Source organism: Acromyrmex echinatior, chromosome 13 (genome assembly GCF_024713525.1).
Source record: "Acromyrmex echinatior isolate Ae372 chromosome 13, ASM2471352v2, whole genome shotgun sequence".
NCBI lineage: Eukaryota > Metazoa > Arthropoda > Insecta > Hymenoptera > Formicidae > Acromyrmex > Acromyrmex echinatior.
The window spans coordinates 8385325-8410159 of NC_141864.1; the positions used below are offsets into that span (position 1 = coordinate 8385325).

Below are 24835 nucleotides of genomic sequence, written 5' to 3' on the forward strand. Positions count from 1 at the left end.
AAGTGATCGAAAATGCTTCCTCGACATGCATCGATAAGGAGCAATCTGCATAATAAGTAACTTTTAATAAATTGTAATCATGTGTCCCTTCCATTAACCCTAAATAATATAAATCACATCAAAAACGATAGTTTATGAGATATTAATTGTTTATGATTTTCTATAGATGTTATATACCATTTATAAACCTGATTCGCAAGAAACTGGCGTGGTTTTCGATTAATATAATTTTTGAAATTATTCGCGTGTTACGTTGAAATAAATCAACGACTATAGGAAAAATACATATTCGCTTTTCAAGCAATCGTTAAAAAATTATTTTAAAATTGCAGCCGAGGAAGCATTTTCGGTCGCTTGAAATAATCGTCCAGCGAGAAATACCGTTCTTTTCTACCGTTCGAAGCTGACCGAATCGCGACCATACACGAACATGAGTTCATGCTTTTATGTGTTTCACGATGCCGCCGTATCCCTTCCATGCCATAAATGAGCCGGATCTGGTATCACTGGGTGGGAGTCGCTCCTAGAACTCGTAGACCATCGTGGACGAATAACAAGTCGTCCAAGTATTTTGTTACCGCCCCTTGAGACACAATCAAGTATATATAATGATAGATATGTGCAAACTGTATTAAGAGTCTTACATGAATGCGTGCTTTCAATTGCTTGACACATCTTGACACATCTTGACACAAACGTAGCAAATTAATTCACTTATTTTCAGTATTATTAAATAATTTAACCCTTTTAATTATATATTCTTTGTTGTCGCGATAACCTTGAAAGAATTAAATTATTTATTAACATACTGAAAATATGAAAACTGATTTGGACTTAATTGCATCAATTGCCGTAATCGTCACACAACACTACAGACCACACATCCATACCATCGATGAGATACTATGAATAATACACACCATCGTAAAATACGAAATATTTTGTAGATATATTATAATGAATACAAACAGATCGATGGCATTATTCTGTTCCGTTCCATTTCCGTAAATATATTAGGTGTTGGAATTAATTCGTAGCGTTTTTAATGAAAGAATGTTATTTATTTCACATGAGCATTAAAAAATACATTAATGAAAGTACTTCCCATCACTTGTAAAACGCTACGAATTAATTCCAACACCTAATATTTCTCATCATGTAAAACCCAGCTACGAAATAACGTAACGGAATTGTTCTGATTGATTAACTTCCACCCCATTTGTCTTTTCCGTTTTTTTTCCATTCCACTATTTCTCTCCATGTAACCGCACTCTTAGGCCTTTAGGGCCACTTTAACAAACTTAATCGATGATTAATCCATTGGAATAACTAATCACATTCATCAACAACAGATGAGATTGACCAATTCCAATAGATTAATTTAATCGACTAACCGTCGATTAAATTAATCTCAGCTTTCTTAAAGTGGCCCTTAAGCTGATAGATCTGTTACTTGTACTTTTTGTACTCTGTAAATTTTATTTTTTGAAAGTGGGGAATAATCACATAATATTATTATATTTTTCTTGTATATAGAAAGTTTTTTATTATATCATTTACATATTAAAATTCAACTGATAATAATTGTAATGTTAATAAAATATTATCTTATCACATAGTATAAAGTTTTTATAATACTTTTTACAATTTTGCAATAATTAACTTTTTCGTAAAGATGGAATCACACGATGCTCGATTTCTTGAATGATAACATGTATACAGTCATGATGTATGCTATTAGGTGTTGGAATTAATTCGTAGTGTTTTTAATGAAAGAATGTTATTTATTTCACATGAGCATTAAAAAATACATTAATGAAAGTACTTTTAAAACTTATAAATACTTTGTAAAACGCTACGAATTAATTCCAACACCTAATAGAATTCGTTCATTGAGCTCTGTATGCTGTATATACATAATTTTTATATTTATTATGAATTAGCTTCATAGCTTATTTCCTTACATGCTCATCATTCAAGAAATCGAGCATCGTGATTCCATGTTTAGAAAAAATGAACATCTGATAAAAAATGAGTCTTAAAATTAACATATAATAATGCTACATTTTTTTTATTCTTTTCCTATCACAGGAATCATTTGCAATTGAATATTTACAAGTGAATGAATAAGATTTTCGAGAATCTTTTCACTTCTATATAAAATAGTTTTCATTCATTTATATGCATACTTTATACTGTTCTATAAGATACAAATATATGCAACAATTTCTTTTTTTTTTTTAAGATTTTCTCATAAATCGTCAATTGTCTTTAACTCCGATAGGACTATTTAACACTATAGAGACTAAGTTAACTTATGGTCTTGTACAGACAGGTGTGTCAGTTTACGCTGCACTTTTATATTAATCTATATGTTATATAAAAGAAATAAAAAACAAAAATATAAATTGATTTAGGAAACTACAAACATGTAAAAACAATATTATATAACGTTATCAATAATACCACTATTATTCAAATTATACAATTTGCAAAAGAGAATCGTAAAAATTTTATTTTCGCTTTGTAGAATTCATTTTTAACTGATTTTGTATAGAAATAAGTCACAAATAATATATGAATTATGAGTTTTTACTTCTAATTATCTGAATAAATCATATTTTTATCAATATTAATAAAGTACAACTGTAAGTTTTTTTCGAAAAATAAAAAGATGTCTCTTTAGAAAACCTATATCAACGATTTTCCATAATATTTTTGATCTATTAAAACGCGTATTATAAATTATAAAAAAATTATACATTTTATTGTTAAAACATGTATTTTATAATTCGAAATATCTGCATTTCACTTTTACATCTCTGGTAAAAAAAAGTTGATAAAGAACGAAAGAAAAATCCTATCGTTTTGAACATAAAATGAAAATCTCCATTTTATATATACTACGTAGATATCAATGACAATTAACATTAATTATGATTTAATGAAATTTTAATCATTTTAATAAAATTAATATTAATTATAGTATAATTCATTCTAATTCATTCTAGGAAAGCATATTAACACATAGACATAGATATAATTTCAAAATATGTTACAAGGAATAAGTCCCAATTTCGTATAACGTATAACTCGCTTTTAAATCTATTTAGTAATAAAGTCCCTAATCCGCAAATGAATTGTGCATTATTTCTAAAAATTTTTATTAAGTAAAAAATATAATATTAGGTGTTGGAATTAATTCGTAGCGTTTTACAAAGTATAAGTTTTAAAAGTACTTTCATTAATGTATTTTTTAATGCTCATGTGAAATAAATAACATTCTTTCATTAAAAAAACGCTACGAATTAATTCCAACACCTAATATTTAAATTTCTATTTTCATGAGAATTACGTATAATCAAAGACAATAATATTATGTCGAACAATAACTGCTAATATTACTGTAATAAATTTCAAATTTTATTACTACAATAAAAAAAGATAAGGATAAAAAATTTAATATTAAAAAGTATTCAAAATTTTTCTTTATCTTATAAAAAAATATTTATATATGCACATATTGAATATGAAATATATCAATACTAAAATAATAATTTGAATATATATAACATTTCTTTAATTTGCGAAAAATAGTTTATAATTAAAATGTTTATTGAATTATTAGGTGTTGGAATTAATTCGTAGCGTTTTTTAATGAAAGAATGTTATTTATTTCACATGAGCATTAAAAAATACATTAATGAAAGTACTTTTAAAACTTATAAATACTTTGTAAAACGCTACGAATTAATTCCAACACCTAATATTTGCATGAATTGAATTATGAACAAGACGGGCGCTGAAGATCTTGTTTATTTTCGATTTTTTATTTCTATAATTTTCTACTTGTTATCGATGTAAAAATCCCTGAGATGTGCCTATAAGCGCCACATAATTCATAAAGCTTACCGTTGCATAGAAATGAAACTTGTCGCTTGGAGATAATATTGCTTATAAGTTTCCATGTTTTGGCTAAAAATCTAAAGCGTAGGAGATCGTCCATTAGTATGGAGAGGATAATATTATCAAAGGAAAATATTGTCCATCAATCTCCAGGAATACGCATATGGTGCTAGTGTTATTTATGAAGCCTCCTTATATGTAGTTAATAAGAGCAACTAGGCTTGTCAATACATGTGTGTGCATCCACGGTTGTTTAGCATTCTTCCGACCACCAAGATAGAGAAATGCGCTTATCCACGACAGGTCTTGATCTTGGTATGCGTGAATCTGGTGAGAACAAAGAGTGTAAAGTCTTGGTGATATTAAGTGCTAGACGTTTGTATTGGTCTAAAGTGCTATTCTCGGAATTCAGAAAGGCAGGTTCATTCTTCACCGATAGCTTATATCTAAAGACCCTTGTTTGCTGCGTTAAGCTTGATTTTATATTTAAACTGCAATTCCAACCTGATATTTGCATCTATACGAGCTATCACAGGAAAATGGTCACTAGACAATGTATCCGACATGTTGTCGGATACATATCCATACATTGCATATCCATACATATCCATACATTGCATATCCATACATATCCATACATTTACACCAATTCATTTTTCTTCTTCTTCTTTCCATCTGAAGAAAACGGGAAGAAAGATGAACTGGGGAGCAAAAGTTCAGTTGAAAAGAAGGTTTTCTTCTTCCAATTAATATGGCGCTCGCCATAAAAATGACGACGAATCCAGCCAGCCTCAGGAGGAAACCGTGTGTTCGATCCTGAGCAACCAGGCGGATACGTCACTTAGAGAGGACTAGAGAGATTACAATTCCACCATCCCTAATATCGTAGAGAGCTAGGAAGTGCAATACATAGAGGCCCGTATTCAAAACGCGCTTACAACTGTTAGCTAACATGCTATAATTTACGTTACGCATATTATAGAATTTCAAAGATAACGCGTTTTTATCGATAAAAGAGCGTTTTGAATACGGACCAAAGACTATATCTTGAGGTTTAAGGATTTTAAATAGACGCAAATGAGGCGACATAAGTTAGATAGGGGATTTTTTATTATAGTGTGAATATATGTAGAAAAATGTTTTTTGAGATAGGCACGTAATTTGTGGGACTTGCCAATGCACTATCTACAGTAAAATAAAATATGATTTATGTCCTGCCCATGATGTAAATATACAGGTGAACCATTCCCATGGATGCGCAATATTATAAAATTGATACTGTACTTCTTGTGCAAGAAAAGATTCAGTATCAACTTCGTAACGCGAAACAGGTCGGTATTCATAGTCGATTCCTACATTTAAGACTATCTTAAGTTAATCTTAAAATGTCTTAAGTCAATCTTAAGATGTCGTAAGCCAATCCGAGGATTGTATTAACTTCTTAAGACATTATATTTAAGATTGTTTTAAAATAAAAACAGACTATGAATAACGCCCCATGTTTCGCATTTCACAGTTGGTAGACTGCGCACTGTGAGACGACGCGGAGCAAAAGTAGGCACGGTTTGTGAACACACCATGTAATTCTTCCACCACGTTTGTTATGTTCAGTTTTTATTTTCCTAACAGTAACGATGTAGTATTATCCTTGAATCTGAGGCTCTATGTAAGAAAAAATTTACACGTCTTTCAAGAGTTCCACATAATAAATTTTGAATCGTCTTCAGTTATGTACATAAGTGATCTTCCTCCAACAATTCGCCACAGTCTGTGCAATACTTAAACAAAAATATAAAAAACTTAAATTAAATATGCAATTTATAATATATTAAAAACGTGTAATTTATCCATTACAATGTCGATTCTACAAATCGACGAATCGGTTGTCGGTAAGTCTTATCGGTGAATTGGTAAAGTTAGCCAACAGCCAACTTGTACGATTGTATCGATTTTCTTAAGACTGACCAAAGGGTTGAAGTAATGATGTTTCGTGCTCTCCTATTGGTAGAGTAACATCAACCAATAGCGAAGCATTTTCCAACCCAAGTTGATGCAAACTCGGTCGGGCCGAAAACGCTATAACTCATTTTTATTGCCGGACATGGGGCTGACTGTTCCATCTTTTGATAAATTTTACCTATTAGATAAATCTGACAATCCGTGCATGTGATAATCTTGCTACCCAACAGGTAAAATTTACTAAAAGGTGGAACAACCGAGCCATGATGTCATAACCGCTGTTCGTATTAGCAGTGCAGTTACACTTTGGGTAACACTTTTTGCCCTTGGTATTGAGGAGAAGTAAACCGTGCAAAGATGATTGAACGCTAAAATGGTGAGTAGAATGGAAAGGATGGAAAGTATGAAAGTAATACACATATAATTTTAGGTTAACTTTTTACAGTTTTTTAACATTAAGTTTATTAATAATTTTAATATACAGCGATTCTAATAATTAAAAAAAAGCATCGAATGCGTAGCACGGAAAAAGTTCGCACTCAGTGCGCACTAATGCGGTCTGCCGAATTCGCTAATAGTCATTCATATCAGCAGATTCAATTGTTGCGGAGCGGATTTATAAGCGCTCGATGCTATTGGTGTATTCTTCTAGATTATCCAATAGCAGCAAACGATCCTAACGGCTTGAATACTTTGGTTGCGGACATACTTTGAGTGCGTTCCACTTAAAGTCTACGACGACCACGACTACAATCGCAGTATTTGCCGTTCCACTAGCTTATGGGCGCTGCGGATGAAATCTTTAGTGGAACGGATTTTATGGGTGAACAGTCTCTATCACATGGATGGTAACATTAAGGTAATCGTACTGCGCTGTATAAAATATGAATCTGAAGACTCATCGAGTTCTGATGATGAATGGGAATTAGTGTTACGTAAAAGGAAAAAGCGTACATTTCGTCTGCGAATTCCGAATTATGTCGATGTTGTGGTCCGCTACATGGATTACGATTTCAAAAGTCATTTTAGGTTAGTGAATATACATGATTTTTCACTTCCAATTATCCACACATGCTTCTTCGTCTTACATAAGTTGTTGATATTAACAATAATATTTCTTTATAGAATGTCGAAGGTGAATTTGAATTTCTTTTATACATGCTCAGGCCATATTTAAGACAAATAAAGAGATCTCTTATGATACCATCACATCATCAATTAATTGCTATTTGGAAAATAGCAACGATGGACTCCTCCAGGTAAGGAAACATTCAACACAAAATAATGCAATAAATAATTATTCACAATAAAGTATTTGCATTTTACATTTTTAAATAAATTTCTTTCTTAAGATCTGTTTGAGATTCAATGTTGGAAGAGACACTGCTCTTCGAGCTGTGCAAAGGGTCACTCATGCATTTTTCTTCGATATAGTACTTCATTCTGAAGTTCAAAACATTGAAGAATTAATTAACGAAGTATTTCAACGATCACTATTGTGAAATTGTAGTCTTCCATGTGAAAATCGAGGACCATCAATAATCTCGTGCGGAAATTGAAAAATTAAGTAAGTTTCAAATTTTTTATGAAAAAATTTTTTATAATGTGTAAAACTTTGATTTTTTGAACTATTTAAACAAAGCTCATTATGGTTAAAGTTAAATGTTTGAATTAATATCTCAATATGTATTAAATAAATTTATGTTAGAAATATGATTGCATGTTGATTTGTGAGGATACTTGTCAGGCAAACGAGAAATCCGAGTTCGATTCCCGACTGAGGTAATATTTTTTGTAATAAGTTTTTTATAGATTTCAAATTACCTTGGAGAGATTATTAGTATCTTAGATTGATTATGTTGTAAGTCCGACAGCAATTGGTGTGCAATCATATTTCTAAGATAAAATTTATTTGATATTGAGATATTCATTCAAATTCATTTAACTTTGACCGTAATGGGTTTATGTATTTAGTTAATTTATTAAAATAAACGATCCTGTTCCTAAATCTTACTATTGTTTTATTTTAGTTTTTTTAAAGATTTATATCCAGATACAGCAAGCTCTAAATGGCGTAATCTACAAGACACTTATGTCCAAAAATTAAATGATCAAAATAAATGTGTTCCAAGTGGTAGTGCTGCTAAAGCCAAACCTAAGCCAGTATCATGACCATATTTTGAATTAATGGTATTATATTAATGGAATTTATAATTCTTCATATAATTTAGATATATTAAAAATGCATGATAAATAATTATCACTGTACCAATACAGCTTTAGTGGAAAATAATAAACAAGGTAGTTCAACAGAAAAAACATCTGTTAAAAAAAAATAAGAATAAAGAGGACAAACTGTAGAATATATAAGATGAGATATTGATAGAAGGTATATGAACCAAACCATGTTTATGAAATCATACAATCCTTACTAAAGAAAGAGGTCCCTTATCTGTGAAAGAAGTGTATTGGAAATATACAAGAAATTGGAAGGTAAATATTTTATGTGATCACAATTTTTATATTATTTACAATAGTTACAATTTATTTAAATAAAAATAGTTTTGTTACTGAATTTAAAACATTATTTTTATGAGATTCATCAAGATGTTTTGTAACTTCTTGTATATACTATTTAAATGAGTATGTGTTGTATCGATAAACCATAAACCTATGATGTTAAACTGAAGGTGGTTTTCTTTATCATTTAAGTGTGCAAGACATTTCAATGAGTTTCTATAAAAAATTCCTCCAAAATATTTATTCATTAATCTATTGTAAATAACTTTGATGTAGAAAATATTAAAAAGCGCTGGAGAAATCTCCGTGATTGTTACATGAAAGGGAGAAAGAAAATGACACATCAAGTGGTTCAGCAGCATCAACTTCAGATAAAAAAAAGATGATTTTCGCTTTTTTGATCAAATGCAACTTTTAAATGATTCCATAATTTCAGGAGAGTAAGTTAATATCCCATCAATAATGCATATTTTATACAACTTTTGAAATGATTATGTTTTTAAAAATTGTACGATTCTGTAAGTAATGTTTCAAAAGAATCTGAACTGATGAATGATAACCTAGACACCGACGGCTACTCCATAATGCAAGAACCAAGAGAACATAATGAGAGCAGTTTTGTAGATAGCCAAGTTCGAAGAGGACAATACAAAAAAATCTACTTTGAATCTACTTTTGGAATAGGAAGAAGTGTCTCTCATACAAGTAGTATCTCTTCACATGAAAATTGTAAGTTGTTATGCCTCAAATAACACATTTATTAACAATAAATAATAATAGAATAAATGATAATAGAATGAAAAATAGAATGAATAATCATTTATATGATCATAATACAATTGTATTGTTTTCAACATTCGAATTATATATTATCATGCATATTATATCGTAAATAAATAATTTTTTGTTTTAGGGCGGAAAAACACAATCAGGTGATGCAAAATTTAGAAGAGATTTGATGAAAATTTTAAGTAATACCATCACCTGCTGATGATATTGAAGTTTTTTAATCCAGATGATGTTTTAAGAAGGTTACCCTACAAGGATTATAAATTACAAATGAAAATCCTAAATGATGTGTTAGAAGCTGAAGAAAAAGCAAGTCTCTTAAATAATTAATATCCAATTCCACCAATTAAATTAACTTTCTCGGTTTAATTTGTTCTTCATCTTTTTCTAATTCATAAGGGCATTCTACAATGCGTTGCAAACACTCATTGTCAGTTGAAATGTTTGTCGTGACAATTAATAAAGCCAATGTTCATGATGCTAGAAATCGGTCCGAGTTCTCGGATCGAGAAATGTGTAGTCAATCAATTTTTTGATTTTCTGTAAAAACTGGAAGCTGATTGATACTGAACTATACATTTCTCCGAGAACTCGCTATGACGCTCATTTTCAGTGTCAAAATAGGTCACGTGATTACGACATATCGAGCGACAATTTTGATCACGTGATCCGTTTTGACATTGAAAATGAATGTCGTATCGATACATTTCCGTTTTATCGAAAAGTAATAAACAAGGGATGTTCTTGAAAGAATAAAAGACGATGTATTCATACGAAGAGAACTACAAAAGAAACAAGAATAAAAGCTAAACCTAAATATCTTGGAAGAAATAAAAAAAGACATGAGAAAAATGACACTTGATGAGCTACCAGTACAGTATGGAATAAAGAAATTATCAAATGTTGAGGAATATTGCAAAGCACAAGGTTGACCATTAATTTTGGTGAAAATCACTTTATATGAAATTATTATAAAGTATATCACGGAAATAACAAACGTATATTTAGAAATGTAGTTATATGCCAGAATATACCAAAAGTATGTGCTTTATTGAATAATTACAAAAGGAAGGAATAAAAAACGGAAAGGCGACTTCCAAATGTGAAGTCTTAAAGGATGTGGATTAGCAAGAAAATATCAAACTAATTACATTTTTGAGACACTGGCTCAGAGAATATGGCAGGTATGACACAAACATAGTGAATATGGAACAAAGACTTTTTTTTATACTTGCCAAAATGGCCTGAAGTCAATTTTGTGTTACTTGTTTATATTTAAATTTTATAATAATCTCTCTTTTTTGGAGTGAAATCTCACTCTAAGAGAGTAAAAATACAGCGAAATTATTAGCAAAATAGAAAAAAAGATTTTTCTAATTTTCTTCTGACTGAAGTCTAAACGAAGCACTGAATGAAATAGAAAAAGTATTATAATTAGAAATAAAAGGTAATAAAAAATAAATCAAAAATGACGAAATAAAACAAAACATTTTTGATATTGTTTAAAGCATATTTAATATAAAAAAAATCTCAATCTTAAAACATTCACTTTTAAAAGAAGAGTATTTATCTTTTTGTTTATTTTAGCGGTATCTTGTTAAAATATAAAATCGAGTTCCTTGATTTTTAATTTACTCATTATTCGCAGATTAAAAATTCTCAAATTTTGTTATTGCTTCTATAAATAATTTTAAAAATTTTAAGTAAATATTGAAAACAACAGACTCCAATGATCGATCTTTACATATATGTATATGTAAAGATTATATATTGTCAAAGTAATTCGTTGCCCTGAGTAATCTTTGGAAGATTTTAGCCCGCGCTTATTCGTGTGTTCAAATGTTATTAATAAAAAAACACCATTAATATGTATTTAATTGTATATTTTAAATTATAACTATGACAAATAATAGTATCTCCAACTTCCTCCCTGCCTCAGGGCGTACGATTTCCATCCCACCTCTCCCTGCCAAGAAGTATGCGACTTTCCACGCGAACCGAGATTCATCTCACAATCAGATAAGGTGTGGATTAGATTAGGATTAAATCAGGGAAGGGAGGGGGGAATACAGAAGGATGCACAGAGTCCACACGCCCCCTTTTGCTCCTAAAGCGAAACATGATCAACAATTGTTGTTCTATTTCAAATAGTTTCGTGTAGAAAAATTACGTGTGGACGGGGAAGGGGCGGAGCCTCCGGATTTAATCCTAACCTAACCTAATTCAATCCTTATGCTAATGGAAGGTCTGTGCCTTCTTACGGTATGTGGAGCGCTATTTTCTTTTTGTCAAAGACTTGTGCCTCTCGCCTTGTAGCCACGCACGATGTGATTTCGTTAGCGTAAAATAAGTGCAGCTTGTACAGAAATATACTTTAATTCTCCTTATGACGTATTTACATGGTACTCACGCTGTACAATGATCAGCTCATCGGTCCTCATTGTTCGCGGACGAACAATGGCGATCGCGAACAACACCAACGCGCTTTGCAGTAAACATGCCATGCTGGCCTAAGCAACGCCACGCTAGTCTAAGCAACGCCACACAAGCGTGATAGAGAAATCGGTATGCAGCCATGCGTGATATTTGAACGACTAAATTTTTCCATTCATATTACCAGACATTACGCGCAGACATATCATCGCTTTTGAAAGCATCCCCTTTCAACAAAACAAGTTACCAATTAACAAAAAATAGCGCATTCAAGAACTAGCAAAACAATTAAAAAATAAAAGTATAACTAATAAGATTGGGATCAAGACAACAGTATGAAATGTTTGGATGCATAAAGTAAGGATTCCCTTAAATGACCTCCCATGCGTAAGATGCCGAATGAGTCTGGTGAAGTTTAAATATCGATAAAATATGCCAGGCTGTGCTATTAGCTGCTACTGCGGTAATAACCTTGAGTTTTCCTTCAAGATGTTCTTCATATCGATGATATAAAGGAAGAGCTCTCTGAGGCCAGCTATCCTTGTCGCTTCAGCCATGGAGTGGTTCTGATCACCAGATATTTAATTGAATTGGAGAATTTGACATGATATCCCGTGACAACGGGTCCGCAGGATTGTCCTCACTGCGTACGTGATTCCACTGATGGATCGATGTTAATTCCTATATCTCTCCAATCGTGTGGCATAAAAGTTGACTATGATTGACTGCAGTCACGATAATACAATTGTAGAATTCATCCATAGATAATCCAGATAAGTTATTTGACATATAAAACATTTCAAAATTTTACTGATAAGTTGAGCTAGCAGCAATGTACACATATAACTCGAGGCGTGAAAATAACAAGCTCTATGGTACTACTCTCAATTTAGAGCAGAGTAGGCGTGTGCAATAGACACCGCTGGTTGAAGTGGTGCATAAATAAATGCATGCTCCATATGTGATTTCGTTAGCGCTTGAGAACCTATGTAGTTTCAAACAGTTGTTCTGCAGCGGTGACAAGACGAGGAATGCTTATGCTATTCAGTTCCTACAATTCTGTTTCAAAACGCTTCCATTTGATATTCAATTCCAAGGGAATCAATTCGTTTCAATTGAACTTGAATCGCCAAAGATTCTACATGATCGAGTAATGTAACTGTACCCAATCTCAGCAAATCAAAGATTAGAGAGATACGCGACAAAATACTTCATTTGGTGAGCAGCAAAAGGAAGCAGATGATTGATGGACGAGTATTTGAATACATTGGCTTGACAATCCCATGCAATAGGTAGCGTCGATTTCTCCGATAAGGAATCTGTATCGGAGGATATGATAAATTTTCTTCATTTGATCGAGGAGTGCTGGTCCTGGAGACAAGGAAGAAGACTCGCAATGCTATTTATGACGCTTTTGGATACCAATCTGCATTGTCCTCCGCTAATTTTCTTGGGGCTTTGATTGATAGAAATGGTGTTGAAGAAATGCCATGGTAAAAGTGAGCAATTTGAAGGTCTTGATGGACTTATCGATGGGATTCTCGTCAGAAAATACGTTACAATGATGTTTGAATTGAATCGACCAGAACATGCCGAACATTTTGGCTGTATCGCCTGTATGAGCAATTTTAAATATTTGAAATCTGGCCAAAATGGAAAAAAGATCTTCTTGTAGGCCCCATTATTAATGGGTTTAGAGATAGCCCGGTCATAGTTTTGCATGAGTCATCGAACACTACCCTGAACTTCGTAGTGGAGTTCGTTTAATTTCATACAGCATGGTGTGGGAGATAAAAGGATGGAGTAATTGTACTGATATCGTGTGAATGTTCATCTCTCTCATGTGGTCTAAATATATGTATTTCGGAATTTCCCATATTCGGTATACATACAAGATTGAGTGATGAGTCACTTCTCCAATGATATGAAGCGTGTTAGAGCGATGTTTCGGGATTCTCCCAAGCTGTTTAATTTGTCTTGCCTTATTGATAGCTTAACAATAAAACTCCTGTCATTATTGCGCTTTGAAGGAATAACTCTTCACAGGCCTTCTCTTCAGGGAAGAATGGGTTAGCAGTACTATTCAAAATCCCAAAATCAATTCAACATATGCCTCAATTCACCGAGTGATATTAAATAAAAATTAAGTTTAAAGACTAGTTATATCACTTGCTGTGATACCAAAAATGATCCATCCAAAATGTGTCTTTTGCAGCGTCGGCTGAATTTTTGATTGTTTAATATGATTCGCACAAATGAACTTCCAAAAGAACTTGGCTCCTATTGAAATGTCAACGCTAGCTAATACGTTAAAATTAGGGTCAGCGGATTTTATGTATTTTGGAACAGACACATTTTGAATGGATATAAAATGTATGCTACATCATTTTTGGAAAAACAACGCAATCCATTTTCTCACAGAAATTATTAAAACGCAATTTGACGCAGATACTACTAACTATCTTATTGGCGTGAATCACTCCATTCATGACTCCTACAGCAATATCAAGAGATCGCTCCTTAATTTTTAATCAATTGACTAACTCTTTCGTTATGAAATTCATTTGAGAGCTGTCAAGTAATACTTAATATAAATAAATCTGATTTTCAGAATCGTATATATTGATAACCGCGATAGATAACAGAAAATTTAAAGAGCGATGACCTGACGTACGTGCGTGGCGACTGAGAGTGGAAGATAGGTAACCTGACACGACATTTGCGTGCTTAACACAGACTGATCGGAATTATTCGACACAATTGTTTGCAACAACGCATTATGTTTCTTGCTGCATTTCCGACAGATAATTGAGCTACATGCTTTCGCTTGGTGCGTGGTTGATCGTAAACAATTAAGACAAAGGGGGGCACCTTTTTCGCGGTCTTAACTCTATCTTCAACTAATAAATTGAGGAAATCTTTTGATATATTGAACATATAATGATATATTGAAGGCCTGTACTTTCTTGCATGTGAAGCGCTATTTTCTTTTTGTTTGAGAGACCTGTACCTCTCGCCTTATATTTACGCACGATGTGATTTCGTTAGCGTAAAATAAGTGAGGCAGCTTGTGCAAGAATATACTGTGGATGTGATCCACGTTGCAAATACAAAAAATGTAATCTTCATTGACCAATCAGAAGAAAGAATTTATGAAATGACCAATCAAAGAATGCTTCAAAGCATTTGTAACATGAAATGGATTACATCCTTTAATTTTCTTTATGACATATTTACACCGTAACTCACGCTGTACAATGACCAGCTTGCTCAATGGTCCACACGCAGAAGAATAATGGAAGACACATGATCGCAAACAATTAGCACACTTTACTTACGTTCAGAACATACATACTGGAAGAATTAAGTAATTGTCGATAATCTGTCCTTGTCTGAATGTTGTCACCGTATTGTGTATGCATCGATTACTATTATATAGTGTTTAAGAATGTTGTATTATCTCCGCTCTCGCCTTAGAACATACACATGTACATTCAAAACTCACGCGCAAGCGCACAGCAAACTTTCAGACAAAAACTGTTGGAGACACTTTTATTACATTTGTCAGATACGGTATAGCCCTTCCAGTATGTATGTTCTAAGGCAGAGTTGGTAAAAAACATGTTTTAAACGTGTTTTAACAAAACATGCTTAATTGATGTTTTAAATATGTTTTTTTTTATAGTACTGTTTAAAGCATATTTGAAGCATTAAAACATAGAGAGAGAAGAAACATAATATGTTTTATTCTTAAAAAAAAAAGTCTACCAACCCTGGTTCTAAGGCTATAAGCACGTTATGGCCTAAACAGCGTCACACTAGTCTAATCAGCGCCACGCAAGCGCGTTAAAGAAATCGGTAAGCAACCATTCGCGATATTTAAACGACTGAATTTTTCCACTCATACTAACAATCATTACGCGCAGACACTTTATCCGATTGTGAGATGGATCTCGGTTTGCGTTGAAAATCGCACGCCCCTAGGCAAGGAAAGAGATGGGGTGGATCTCGCTTCACATGGAAAATCATTAATTACTATAAACAGGAAGGATGAAGTAAATTTTGTGTTCTATTTATAAAACTTGTTTAATTATTTTTTAATAAATAATGAGCGCAGGCTAAAATCATTCGAGGATCACCTAGGATATGACAATATATGTCAAAGTCGATGTCATTGGGCGTGGGTCCGTTGTTTTCATATATAATTACAAAATTTTATATAATATAATAATTTTTAAGGAACTTATGATGACTCGTAATATAACAAGCAAATACACAGAGGCTGAAATAGCGTATAGGGATTATTATAATAATTATGATGCATCTGTATGATAAAAATAATAATAAGCATAAGCTAATGTGTATGCTAATAATTAAGTCATAACGGGCTAATATTTGTCATTCAAATGAAATCCCTTTTCACGAGCTTTAAAAATAAATATTTTATAGAGCGAATACTTTCATGACTCTTGCTATATATCTCTACACTTAATATACCTAAAACAGTTGTAATCTTTACATATAAGTTTCACAAGTGTTATACTTTTATATGTATTATATATATTTACTTTTATATACATATATGTTACTTTTATATATATATATATATATATATATATATTACTTTTATATATATATATTTCTGGGCTGTATATATATATAGTATATATAATATGATTATACATGTGTAATTTTTGTGAATGTTAATATATTTTGCAAGAAATTATTTAAAGTGACTGATGAATAAATAATAATAAGTGAATATGTGCGATAATATTACTAATATTGCGCGAAGAAAGCTTTGGATTGTAAGTGCTTTAATTTTGATGGAATACAGATAAATATATGTATAATAGAAATGTGCGAATCAAAGTTTTTCGACTTTGAATCGAATCGAACCGATTCGAATCTGAATCGAATCTGGGAATTGATTGCGTATCTGGAAATAAGATGAAAATTACAAAAGTGAGCAAATTCACTAGAATACATCATAAACACGAACGTGGTTTATAAATCAAAACGTATGAAACGAAATATGTAGAACAAGAATTTCCAGATTCTAATTTGACAAATTAACCTATCATTAATATCTTCTAATCCAAATGTATGAGAATCGTTACCTGTTTTATAGCAAAAAAATGATGAATCTCAAGTACATCCTTCATACAGATGGAAATTTGTCGCGACAATTGTGTGTTATTATTTGTCATATCATATATGTTAGCACTATTTATATATATAAGTCAAAAGTTTAGAAAGTTCTAGAATTATTTAAGCGTGAGAGAGATCTTTCTTAAGAAGAAGCAGATAAACATCAGGCAAATCTTCAGTGTCACTTTGCTTATTGATACCACTTATTTGATCTTTAATGTATATTATTTCAGAAATTCTTCTTTTCATTAATGATTGTTCTGTATTTAAAATTCTTATGTTATCCCAATCCAATTCATGCATCTCATTCAACTGGTGACATGACACCACTAATATTTCAGAGGTGCATCTTCTTATGTCAGCCTTATGTTCTTTTATTCGAATTTTTAATTTCCTTTTAGTTTGGCCAACATAAGAAGATTCACAATTTAAATAATTTATTTTACAGACCACTGCACGATAGTCTTCTTTACACAAAGGATCTTTTCCAGTTTTTATAAATCTATTCATTTTATTTATGGGTTTATAAGCGATATTAAAGCTGTGAATATGTGAAAGTTTTAAAAATTTTTTTTTTTAAATTTTTCTGATACTTTACTTAAATATGGTATAATGAAAAACTTTCAACTGAATGATACGGAATGAATACGTTTCCAACTTTTCACTGAGCGCGTCACGTGTCGCGACATGAAAGAGAGAAAGAGAGAAGTTTATATATACAACACTCTCTCTTTCTCTCTCTCTCTCCCTCTCCTTCGACACGTGACGCGCTCAGTGGAAATCTGGAAACATACCCTAATGTAATTAGTAATACTGAACATACCCATTGTATTTCATAGTTGGTAACACTGTGAAAGATGCACGTTAAAATGATTGCGTTCAGCAGAAAAAGCAGCTTTGCAACTATTGTAAGATAGGCTGCGTTCAGCAAAAGTCAGCGCTTAAGAAGCGCTTTGTACTGTGCTGCCAGCAGTTTGCAATTTCTGCTGAACGCACTTTAGTCCTTATATGTATCAGTGTATAATCACAGTGTTGCGACCAGTGTATTTCGGTGTATTTATCGGAATAATTTATGGATAATGGAAGCTATAATTTTAATAGCGATAGATGACTTAAATATAAACGATATAATAAATAATTGCGGAAGATTTGGATCAACCCCAATTATTTGATGATTTGGAGGTTAGAAGGAATAAAAGACCGTGAAACGAAAATTATTATGAATTAATAATCTCTCAATATATTGATGTATAATTTATTGAACACTTCAAGAATGTCGCGATGCACTTTTGAAGTATGTAGTATACACACGAATATATACACATTTATTTATTTATTTATTTATTTATTACTTAGGATGCTTTCCGTTTCACGCATGATGTATCATTTTATTTTTCTTTAATATTTGTTGAACAATAACGATACATTATGCGCATCATGCATGAAATGAAACGCACCTTTAATCATACACTATAGAATTTTTTTACGTGAAATTACAGGAACTGCTTCATGTAACTGCTCCTCTCATAAATGATTATGAATTTGCAAATGTTAATGTAGAAAAAAAAATGTTTATGATTTGGGTACTGGCTAAATCAGAGTTTTTTAGCTGTTGATAATAAATTTAATTTGGCAAAAGTACAGGACACGCAACATTTAAAAATGTTATAAGTGCTTGGGCACAATTGATGCCTCAGTACGTGCAGTGACCAAATGCAATATACAACAGCAATATCTTGTAATGTATCTTGTAATGTATTAGGTGTTGGAATTAATTCGTAGCGTTTTTAATGAAAGAATGTTATTTATTTCACATGAGCATTAAAAAATACATTAATGAAAGTACTTTTAAAACTTATAAATACTTTGTAAAACGCTACGAATTAATTCCAACACCTAATATATTGTTAAATTTGTTATATATTTGACTTGAATTACTGAAAGTTTATGTTATTATAAAATTATGTTTACTATAATTTTAAAATATTAGGTATTTCAAAACCGATTGCGTGGATTTCCAGGAATAATAGGTGCTATAGATGGATGTTATATCCCTTGTAAACAACCCCCAGAAAATGCACATGATTATTACAATAGAAAGGAATTCCATTCTATTATATTGCAAGGTAAAGAGAGATTATAAATTAAACAAAGTAATTTTTTCTCTTTTAATAGATATACATATTAAAAAATTATCTACTAAAAAATAATTATAAAAATATTTACAGCAGTTTGTAATCACAAAGGAGTATTCATTGATTGTCATATTGACATGCCAGGACGTATGCATGACGCAAGAGTCTTTAGAAATAGCCCATTATACAATCGAATAAGAAATGTACAGAAATGCCTCTAATTCTAAATGATGTTGAATAGGAGAGATTCTGCATATCCCCTGATGCAGAATATGATGGTTCCATTCAGAGATAATGGGTATTTGCTACCTTCTCAAATAACATACAATGTTAAATTAAGTTCAATAAGATCTATTACTGAAATAGCTTATGACCGATTAAAAACTAAGTTTAGAAGGCTAAAATATTTGGATATTGCGGATTTTGATTTAGGAAATGAAATGAATTGCTGCAGCTTGTGTGCTCCATAATTTTATACGATAGATTGAACATAGCGATAGTCTATAACTGAATGACTATTCTTTAAATAATACTGTCTATCGAGCTATGGGTGACACTCCTTCGCAACTAATGTTTAGAGTCACTCAAAAAGGGAAAACTAATGATATGTTACGTAAAATGTTCGAATCAGATGTGGATCGTGACCTCAAAGAAATTCGAGATCGAGCGTCTGTAAGTATCGAGGAATTACAATCTAAAAATGAACAGCGCTATAATTTGCGAAGAAAGGCCGCGCGTCCATATAAAATTGGCGACTACGTTGAAATTCGAAACATAGAGACCATCTCTGGTATCAATAAAAAGTTGTTGCCCACGTTTAAAGGACCCTATGTGATAAAAGCTGTCCTCGACTATGATCGATATGTCACTGATGTAGAAGGATTTCAATTGACTCAACGACCATACACTAGTAGCGCTAGATCAAATGCGACTTTACATTCACCAATAGTTTGTAATACATGCGTATTTCTTTTATATTAACTTTGTTAGTTACAAGTTTAGTAATAAGTTTTGTACATGTGATGTGTGTGCGTTTGACCGGCACGATCAAAGAGTCAGAATGGCCGAACTGTAGGCATATTTCGTGAGACACTGTTATTTTGCGTGATGAACATTGAACGTTCGTCTCGAACGTTCTCGTCTTGCCCTTTCGCGGAAGAAGGAGACGCGAATGGAAATCCCGAAACCATTGGCGCGGTTTTCCATATTCGGCGATTAGCCGTACGTGATCTCGCGATCGCGCTAATTGATTGTCACCCTATCCCTCTGGCGTAGGGAAGCGGGCCCTGGTGACACGAATGTTCGAGACCTTCAGTCTACAATTAGATTTTCCGTGTAGCGGATTATCAAACTTCCCTACAGAGATTTACTCTTATTGATATTTGCTTATTTCAGGAAAGAAGAAAAATATCAACAAGAAACAAAGTCAAATTCAAGCAATTCCGATTATTTCGAGGAATCAAATTAAAATATAAAAAATTATAATTTCCACGTGATTACTGCGATTACCTGCAAATATTAATTTTGGGAAAAAAAGAAAGTTTTATTTACTTATTGTATATTTTTTTCAAGTTTATATGCCTTAAAGATAGAGATTTATGTTACTTACATGTATATAAGAAACAGTTTATTTTTGAAAGAAAGTTATCTTTATTCACTTCTCTTTATATACTTATTCGAGTTAGCGTATTATTAAATAATAAAGATCTATTAAATAATAGAGATTTATGCTTTTTACATTTGTACAACATTATTTTTAGTAATATTATTACATGTCACTAAATATATAATTAACTTCATTTTATGAAGTTTAACTTAACATTATTAAAAAAAGAAACAAGTTTTTACATGTATTATGAGAAAATACATATAAAAATATATAATATGCATATATTGTATATTTTTTATTTTATATTTATAAAATAAAACGATATTTGTTTCTATGTTTGCTAAAACTGATTACAGTCATATACATACTTCATCTATCAAGTATTTTATCTTTATATGATACAATAAAAATCAATTATCTTCATTTTTCATGATCGATCACTTTTAGGCCTGGTTAATTATCTGGTTAATTTGTGGTTAAGCTTAACTTGATGTTTCACTCAAAGGATTTCCATATGACATGATCACATAAACTTATTGGATAAAATATCAAGTTAAAGAGATGCTGGAACAAAATAGCAGGTTGCAGTAACTTTATATTAAAATCGAAAAAAAAAGGTAAAAATTTCTAACTTTTTTCGATTTTAGTATAAAGTCCAATACAGCACCTTTTAATAATCTTGTGTTTACTTTAATCCTATAGAAGGATTTCTAATTCCGTTTAGTCGGAGATTTTTATACTGTATTATGCAGATATTCTCTATGTCCATTTTTATGCAATAAAAAAAATTAAAATTTCATATTATAATATATAATATGTATAATGATATATAAAATTTAATTCTAACGTTGTAAAAAGATATTCATGAATACGAATTACAATTACATTTTATGTGTATTATGATGTATGTGTACACATACAATGATACAAAAAATATTATTATATTATTGACATATTAGTGAAGACATATAAACATGTTAGTGAATTAATGATATATGCAATATTAAAATTATATTTTGGATACATTATTGTGTATATGTACATTGTAATTCATATAAAATATAATTATAATTTATATTTACTAATAATGTTTTTTTATATTTTAGAATTATGTATATCATAGTATGATATCCTTCTGCAACTCACTCCTATAAAACAGTAAATTGAATCGTTCAAACAACAAGTAGAAGTACTAACCATTAAAGCACGCCGGGGATATTCAAGAAGCCGAAACCGACGAGGTCTCCGAGGATTGATTTCCATAAATATAACACTAAATAAAATACTATATATTGGTACTGTTACGCTATTTTTAATAAAGAAGCTTACAGATGTAAACCACACTATGCTTTGCGAAATTCTGAGATAATCTATACACAACAGATGGGAAACTAAACAATCTTGACCGGAAGCACACAAGGAAGCTACTTCCAAGCAACAACATCTCATAATCGCAGTTCCGGTACACATGCTATTTAATAAACACCAGTGTAGATATTAGCATAATATCAAAATTAAACGTATGTAGTCAAACACTGAACAATTTAATACTTTATGCAGCAAACAATATGCAAATATTCCAACGTACGACCATAAGCTCATCAACGATATTACTGTTGGCTAAATTAATCGAATTTACATTTAAAGACTGAAGATTCAATCCATCTCACAGTTTAAGAAATTACAAAGGTAGTATATAAAATAATTTAAAATTATTTAAGTACTTACGATCTAACTTAATTAATACAGGATATCATATCTTTCTATTTGTACTGCCGGTCACAGAAAGATTGCAACACTTTTTTTCGATGGGTTTCAGAATGCAGCCTATTCACCAAGCGATTGCTTCTTATTTGTGGATCCATGAATAAGAACTAATTGCTCGATGAAAAAGCTGCATTCCGAAACACATCGAAAAAAAAAGTGTTGCAACCTTTCCGTACAATAGCATGTATAGTCCTGGGCACACTTTGTTTAATGTTGTATATTTATAAAAATGTATACATTTCCTGACTTTTTAACATGTGTTAAAATGTTGTGGTTTTAATGTAATTCTGAATGTCTAACTTTTTATTGTATTTATATCTAATTGTAATGTATTTTTATTTATTACAATTTATGAAAATATTGGAAAATTTATTATTGGAATTTTTTCTGTTACAAAAAGGAAACAATTTGATTGTGATGTACAAACAGTGCATAAAAATTTAATAGAAGAATTGCTTGTAGAAAATGAGCTCAAGAAAGATGAAATTGATAATTCCTTGGAGCTGATAAGTACATTCTGCGCAAGTTCACCTATTTCCGAAAAAAGCAGGTATGACTAGATTTGCCGCAAATCCTTCACAAAGTAGAACATAATAACGATTAGCAGAGGAATCTATCAATAATTAATTTTTTGATATTATTATTGCAATTGTAATATTTTTACTAGACCAAGATATTTTATTCGTCTCTGATATTGCAGAGGGCGCCAACTATTCAAAAGTATCAAACATTGAAGAATTGTATTTTGATGTCATTTGATAAAGCGAGTCCAAACTACGTCGGCTGCTGCGAGGAAAATAGGGGAATGTAAAAATCACTAATTTCTTACAAAAACTGCGTAACCTAGCAGGCAAAATATGTGGAGACTCATTACTAACGTTCTCTATTCATCAAACAATTACTCGGATAAATTTGGGCAGTTTTAGCTGTGGGAGGTCATTGAAGACATCGTTACATTAGCAGTACCAGACAAAACAATAGAGATTATGTAATTAATGCATTCGCATCGCTGCAATCTCCCTGCAACTCACTCCCAACTTGGAACAACAAATTATTTCCTTTAAACAACAATTAGAGGCGTAATTAAAGCACGAGGGAATGCTTAAGAAGTCGAAACCGAGGACGAAGCCTTCGAAGGTTATTAGTCGTAAATTATTACGACTATTAAAGATTAAGAAATTTTACAATAAGTAATTTTGTTGAATTAATTATCGACTGATCAGAGTTTAGTCGAAGTTTTCCTTTCAGCGCTTCTCGTGTTGCGCGAGCTTTAAAATGAAGATTAAAAAATCGTCGGAAAATCTATTTATCATATCGCCTTTAATCGGGGTTGACAATATTTGTGTTCTCAACAACCGTCATCTGTCATTTTACGGATTTTGCGAACGCCAAGGCGAACATATTCCGCATGGTCATTATTCCACCGCGATTTTCAAGATATTTCGCGAGACTATTTTCTTGAGATATCGCAAGGTTCAATGAGTTGATCAATTGTTTTGCAGCATTTCCAATCTTTTTAGCATTACAAGGTTTATTATACCATGATTATGAGTTCCACATGCATTAATATTATTTATAAATACATATATTTTAGTTACATAATTTTATGAATATAATATTTCACTATATTTATCTATGTATGTTATCACAGCTCATACCGGATATGAATCTGTTTCTCCAGAGAAATCATCATAACTTTTATCAATATATCATAACTTTTTTTTTGGTACATTGGATATGAAAGCTAACTATCAAGATGTGACAGATAGATTTGGGAATTCCATAAGTACACTGTACAATGTTATATCCCGAGTTATAAATTTTTTAATATCCCTTGCACCAAATGTCATCAGATTTCCTACATTGCAAGAGAGACTATTAAATAATTTTTTTTCGGCAAAAAAGATTTCCTGGAGTAATAAGTATATTTCAAGAAAATAATATTGTCATACATGTAGGATTTCGATCATTTCATTACTAATAATCCACTACGTCATTTTGTGATTACGTTACAAAAATAATTAATTTTTAATCGTACAAATTCGTTTTATCAAACAAAATAAAAAAAAAGGAAATGTCACTTGCTTTAAGAAAAACAATCAATGTGTTTTACATTTACATTAATTAAATATCGCGATAAATGACAACTAATAATAAATAAAATCATTCAATAAGAAACTCAATATTATCGAGCATTGATTACACTCATCACATACAGAAAAATGTTCGAAATACATCACAAAAATATTTGAAAGATATAACATATTCTACATATATCTCTGAGATATTCCTATGATGTATTTTGGACACATCTGCTATGTGGAATAGGACCGTTATCAATCATAAAACCTCTAATATGCCAGATATTTTCTTGCTCGCGTACAGCATCAAACGTTTGTGTCAGTAGGAAAACATCCACTAGACAGTTATAAGTACTTGCAGTACATTCGCACTTACGACTTTATCGCGACATTCAGTTCAACAATATCATTAGTCTATGTAATTACAATTATAGTAGTATAAGATTTTTTTTTATAATACAATATCGGCAATTTCCTTATCAATC

The 24835-nt window shown here is 31.4% G+C and overlaps 1 protein-coding gene and 1 long non-coding RNA gene across 16 annotated transcripts in view; one reads left to right on the forward strand and one right to left on the reverse strand.

Annotated features, from left to right (window-relative positions):
• The window catches only part of LOC105143117 (putative cation-transporting ATPase 13A5), a 73789-nt gene that overhangs the window by 30388 nt on the left and 18566 nt on the right, over window positions 1–24835 (reverse strand). Inside the window, exon 4 of one of the 2 annotated variants that reach the window (XM_087412264.1) lies at window positions 1251–4233. The exons of the other annotated variant lie outside the window; for it this stretch is intronic. The gene's annotated coding sequence lies outside the window, so the exon portion shown is untranslated. Of the gene's footprint in view, window positions 1–1250; window positions 4234–24835 lie in introns of those variants that run through there. 2 annotated transcript variants of the gene reach the window in all.
• LOC105143058 (uncharacterized) lies at window positions 5995–24344 on the forward strand. 14 transcript variants are annotated; one of them, XR_015547052.1, is made up of 17 exons: window positions 5996–6241; window positions 6518–6894; window positions 6991–7124; window positions 7218–7432; window positions 7896–8055; window positions 8143–8358; window positions 8662–8825; window positions 8950–9114; window positions 9299–18052; window positions 18258–18496; window positions 18749–18884; window positions 18990–19191; window positions 21609–21964; window positions 22063–22191; window positions 22670–22819; window positions 22970–23406; window positions 23518–24344. It is a non-coding gene; the product is annotated as an uncharacterized LOC105143058 (long non-coding RNA). The 14 variants fall into 14 exon arrangements; XR_015547051.1 differs by having other exon boundaries at window positions 5998–6241; window positions 22970–23076; window positions 23190–24344; XR_015547053.1 differs by having other exon boundaries at window positions 5999–6241; window positions 21609–21797; window positions 21886–21964; window positions 22970–24344.